Raw genomic sequence first — 5,976 nt, 5'->3', positions numbered from 1 at the left:
ATGTGGTAGGTGGATGCTCTATCATTTGAAGCAAATTTACTTCCCTGTTGAAATATTTTTAAATAAAATTGTACTCTGCCACATTTCTATTCCATTTCCTCTCTTTTGAGACATAATTACTGTTATAAACTTACTCTGTATATTTAGAATTACGATTTTCTGTGTGCCAAGCAATAATACACAGTAAATTTTTTCAGTTTAAAAAAACTAGATTACTTTACATATTCTTCATCCTCTTTCCTCTTTATATCTTATTATTACATTTAGTTTTACATTAAATTATTTTGTTTTAATTTTAAAATGGGATAAGAAAAATCAGTCAGAGGAAAACTAAATTGCCATTGATTTGCTTGCTTACCCTATCCTCTTCCATTTGTTCTTTGATTTAATATTTGTCAGATTTTGGAGGAAGTAAAGTCTCTGTGCCAGGCATTGTATATTACCTTATTATGTTTTTAATGCAATGTTCTGAGTCATTAAACATCATTAAGAGTAAAGACTCAAGTTACTGATGGGATTACAAGCTATAAAACTCTGCCTCAACTGTCAGGAGGCCTATTATGTAATTGGAAAGAGGTAATATTGACCTAAAACCACAAATAAAACAATATACAATATTGTATTTGCAAAATGCTGGAAGAATAATATTCAAGAATCAAAACTACAACAACAAAAATGAGTAAAAAATTATAAATTTTTACCAAGGTCAGGGAAGGATTCATAAAGCCACATACTGTTTTATAAAACTATAGTTTCCTTGTATTCAAACTGTCTAAAATAGTCCCTAAGTCTCCCTGGAAATCCTCCTAAATTTCTTCTCTTGCACAAAATGCTTCTCCCATACTATTTAACAGACTTTACAAACCTTCATTCTACTACCTTGTTTCTTAGATCCAGTGTAATTCTAACTCTACAGAAGTGGAGATCGCTTTTGATGAATGATCTAAATTTCCTGCCCCTTCCACTATGTAACTTATGTAGAAGACATAGTGTCAAATTATCTCTTGGATTTTCTAGCTTGGCCGTATGACTTGTGCCCATTGGTGTGCTAAGAGACATCACGTGAGCAAAGGCTTTGAAATGTGCTTGCATGTTTGGAATTATTCTTTTGTACACCAGTCTTTTGCTGTTAGACACACCTACCACACATTCAAGGAGGCTGAGATGTATAAAGCAGACTTGGATTCAGTCTGCATATTGGAGCAAATCCTGGCTATGTCCAGCCTAGATCAGCTGGACTCCAGTTTATCAATAGATGTGAAAGGCAGTAAGTACTTATTGTTGCATACCACTACAACCTTCAGGTAGATTGTTAATGCAATGTTATTGTGCAATAGCCTACTAATAGAGGCCCTCTTCTTTTTTCATTCTATTTTTCTTGATTCCATCTACATAAAATATACTCAGGATGAAAGCTGGATTTGTCTCCAAGATAAATATGTTGAAGTCCTGATCTCCAGTGTCTCAGAATGTGACCTTATTTGGAAATAGGGCTGGTGCAAATTGAATTGGTTAAATAAAGGTGAGGTCATATTGGAATAGGGCACACCTTTAATCCATTATGACTGGTGTTCTTATAAGAAGAGAAGAGAGATACTGGCAAGAGAGCCTTGGGAAGACAGAGGAGGTAGGTATTGGAGTGATATATCCACAAACCAAGGAAGACCAAGTATTACCAGTAAGTATCAGAAGACAGAAGAGGCACAGAAGAATTCTCCCTATGGGTTTCAGATGGAGTATGGCCCTGCTGATGTTTAGATTTCTAGTGTCTATACCTCTTGAGACAATGCATTTCTTTTTTTTTTTTATTTTTTTTAATTTTTAATCTTTAATTTTTTATTTTATTTTATTTACTTTGTAATAATATTACATTAAAAATATATATATATGAGGTCCCATTGAACCCTACCTCCCCCACCCCATCTCTCCCCCCCACTCAGCAACACTCCCTCCCATCATCATGACACACCCATTGCACTTGGCAAGTACATCTCCGGGCACTCCCGCACCCCATGGTCAACGGTTCACACCATGGCCCACACTCTCCCCCATTCCATCCAGCGGGCACTGTGAGGATTTACAATGTCCGGTGATTGCCCCTGAAGCACCATCCAGGGCAGCTCCATGTCCCAAAGACGCCTCCACCTTGAGACAATGCATTTCTGATGCTTTAAGCCATCCAGTTCATGGTACTTTGCTATGAAAGCCCTAGGGAACTAAGGCTGGGAGTAAATGCATATCATATACACCCAAATAAAGCATTCTCTTGAGTGTTAAATAAAAATATCTCTTACATATAATGGATATCTTTGCACTCAAACTTAAATAGTTCACAAATGGACCATAATCTCTTGTTCAAATTAATTGCACAAACCATAATCCTGGGAGTTTTGCCTCCATCATTATCCAATTATTCATTAAGCCTTTTGGTTCTATTTTCTAAAATCTCTTCAACATTTCTCCTTTGTTCATCTTATCTCAAACTCTTATTTTCTATGTATCCCATTGTCTTTGCATCCTGACCCCTTCTTGGGACTTTCAATCATTTGTCCTTATTGCTGCTAAAATCTTCTGAAAACCAAGTCCAACTATGTCATTGTCTGCTACTTTCTTCAGTGGCTCCCGTCTCTGCGTATTAGGGAATTCAGATTCCTTAGCATGGAAATCCACTGGTAACTAGGTAGTTGGCCCTAAATTTATGACTTTGTCTTCTGCCATTCCTCCTTTCTTACAGCATTTAATCCAGCCGTCAAGAACTACTTACTATACTTAAATTTTCCAATGTCCTCTTATGTCTTTAAGTTTTTACACATGCTGTTTCCTCTGCCTACAATTTGCCTTCTTAAAAATTTGCGTTTTCGTGTGGCTAAAATATTATTGATCTTTACAAAATCAGTGTTTCAACATAACTTTATCAGAATTTATGAAGACTTCTCTGAGCAAACTCCCCGTAACTCCCCCACTAACTTTCATATATGGAATGATGATTGGTAAACTTTCCAAGTGTTTCCTTATGTGCTTTGTAATCTTATTACTCTCCTTAGTCTACTTTTTGCACTGTATTACATTTGCATTTTTACTTTGTTCCAAATCATAGCTCTGAGTTCCCTCTTACTTTGATTCTTCCAGTAACTACAACAATGATTGGCAAATAGTAGGTGCTCCATGAATGATTAATAAACTAATGAAAAAGGCTAGTAATATATAAATAAAAATTTGGCAGAATCTTCCCCGAATTTCTTTAAGTTGTACTCATTCACACACACTTCACATTGGATTTCTCCTTACAGTTAAATTGCCAGTAGATTGGAGTATAAAATTTAATTCATTTTGATAGATTCTGCCTAAATATAAAAGTTTTAATACTTATTAAATTTTGCTTCTGACAAACATGAGGTTAATTCAGAGATACTGAAAATCTAAGGACAAAGGGAAATGTTAGTTGTAGAGTGCCTGTGGCACATCAGATAGTTTGCATTTGCTAATATGCATAATTCTTAAAATAATAGAAGATAGATAGGTGAATCAGTCAGGGTCCAAGTTTAATGTAACAGGAGACTGGAATAACAAAGTACTGTCTGGTAAGAAATAAAAAGAATTCTAAAAATTATATGAATAACAGATAAAATGAGCAACCCATCAGCAATGTTTGTTGAAGGTGGAGTCAAGAAAACAGCCTCTGGACAAGCCCTTGGATGGGCGGGACTGCGGTTCCATGAGAAAAAAACCATGACCCTACAGACAACTTTCAGATTTGAAATCTTATAGGGTATGTCCTGAAGGTTTTCCACTGCTTGGCACCCATGATCCTTGTTTTCCTTCCATTTTCTTTCTATGGCAGTGGGAATGTTTATCCTGTGACTGTCCCTCCTTTAAAGATAACAAGCAGATAACTTGTTTTGTAAGTTTCACAGGTTCACTGAGAGTTTTTTTTACCCCAAGACTGCATGCTTATAACTGATTTGTTTTTAAAAATGTTAATTTTTTAAAAATTTATTCAAGTCTATAACTCATACATAAACATATATAAACAAATGGTAAGTGTACACTAACAGTTGAGAACTTATATAACATCATTCAGTGCTCTCATACCTCATCCTACCACCAATACCTTGCATTGTTGTGAAACATTTTTAATTAATGATTTAAGAGCATCTTCAAAATATTGCTAATAACAAAAGTATTTTATATTTGGTGTATTTTTCCTCAAACCCAGCCTATTATTATTATTATATTATTTATACATGAATATACATAAAGAATAAGTGTATATAAAAGTTGTGAACCTACAAAGCAAATGTGTATAGCATCATACAGGGGTCCCATACAGCAACCCTTCATTAACACTTTGCTTTGTTGTGAGTCATTTGTTACAAATTATGAAAGAATATTGCCAAAACTTACTACTATAGTCCATATCTTAAATTTGTTGTATTTTATCCCCAACCCACCCTATTATTATTTTTAAAGATATATTTTTATTATATAAGTTGTGAACCTACAAAATAGTCATATGCATGTTCAGAATTCACATACAATACCACTCTATCAACACACCGCACCATGGTGAAACATTTGTTACGTATTATGAGATAATATCTTAAGTCTATTATCAATAACCATAATCCACAGCATACATTTGGCACACTTTTTCCATACTCCCCCATTATCAATACAGTAGACCTTTGGCATAGATGCATGAATCTTACAGTATTACTGTTAACCACAGTCTGTGGGTTGCTCCACCAGTAGTTTTCCCATGCTGCTTCACATTTCCACGACCCTGAAACAGTGATGTACATCTGCTCTAACACACAAAGGACTCTCTTACATCTGTACCATCAACCACAATTCTCATCCACCTCTGGGTTTGCTATGTTATTCAGCCCCTAGATTATTCTCTCTCTTTCAATTGACATTTACATCCCCAGACTACACTTTCCAGCCACATTCCATTTCATAAACCAGCTGGTTTATAAATAATGCATTACCATCAACTATATACATTTCAATGCTTTTACAGTAAAGTTAATTAAAACTTGTACATACATCAAATCTCAGTAGTCCATCTCAGTCCTGCTCTTGTTTCCTTTAAGAATTTACCACCTACCACCAGGTCTTGAAGATGTTTTCCTACATTTTCTCCTAGAAGTTTCATGGTTCTTGCTTTTGTATTTAGGTTTTATTTTTTAAAATTCATTTTGAGTTAATTTTTGTTTAAGATGTGACTTAGGGGTTCTCTTTCTTTATTTCAGCTATGGATATTCAGTTCTCCCAGCACCAATTATTGAATGGACTGTTCTGCCCGAGCTGGGTGGGTTTGAGAGACTTGTCAAAAGTCATTTGACCATAGATGTAGGTTCTTTTTCTGAATCATCAATTCAGCACCATTGGTCTATGTGTCTGTCTTTATGCCAGTACCATACTGTTTAACACAGTAGCTAGGTAATGAGACTTAAAGTCTGGAAGTGAGATTCTCCCAACTTCGCTTTTTCTTTTTACGATGTTTCTGGGTATTTGGGACAACTTACCCTTCCAAATAAACTTGATAATTGTACTTTCCATTTATTGAAAAATGCTGGTGGAATTTTTATTGGGATTGCATTGAATCTGTATATCAATTTGGGTAGAATTGACATCTTAGTGATATTTAGTCTTTCAATCTGTGAGCATGGAATATTCTTCCAGTTATTTAGGTCTTTTTTAAATTTCTTATAAGCACATTGAAGTTTTCAGAATACAAGTGCTTTACATCTTCGATTAAGTTTATACCTAAATATTTCATTCTTTTAGTGCTATTTTAAACAGAAAAATTTTTCCTGACTTCCTTCTCAGATTGCACATGACTATGTCTTTTGAAGTCTCTTTCATCAGATATAAGTGTAGCTACTCCATACTCCAACTTTTTTTTTTTTTTATGAAATGCATGGAATATCTTTTTCCAGTCTTTCACTTTCATTAGGTTGAGTCTCTTTC

This window comes from Dasypus novemcinctus, chromosome 9 (assembly GCF_030445035.2).
Source record: "Dasypus novemcinctus isolate mDasNov1 chromosome 9, mDasNov1.1.hap2, whole genome shotgun sequence".
In the NCBI taxonomy this organism is placed as follows: domain Eukaryota; kingdom Metazoa; phylum Chordata; class Mammalia; order Cingulata; family Dasypodidae; genus Dasypus; species Dasypus novemcinctus.
The sequence above is the reverse complement of the archived record's forward strand: the minus strand, read 5'-3'. Positions refer to the sequence as shown.